Here is a 206-nt window from a genome sequence, read left to right as displayed (position 1 = left end):
AGATTATAACGTTCTGATTTTACATTATTTTAATTTTCATAAAATTGTTTAAATTAATATAAATTTGTTTTAACGCTTCTGTGCAGTGGTGACTTCGGAAGGGGCAATTTTCATCGAAAAGAGTATCATATCGAAATCATTTAATATTTAAAAAATGTTAATAAGTATGTAATGCTTATGCTAGTACATATATGTTTAAACAATCT

Source organism: Polistes canadensis, unplaced genomic scaffold (assembly GCF_001313835.1).
Source record: "Polistes canadensis isolate GaletaPanama2010 unplaced genomic scaffold, ASM131383v1 scaffold_129, whole genome shotgun sequence".
Taxonomy (NCBI): domain Eukaryota; kingdom Metazoa; phylum Arthropoda; class Insecta; order Hymenoptera; family Vespidae; genus Polistes; species Polistes canadensis.
Note: the sequence above shows the minus strand (reverse complement) of the source record.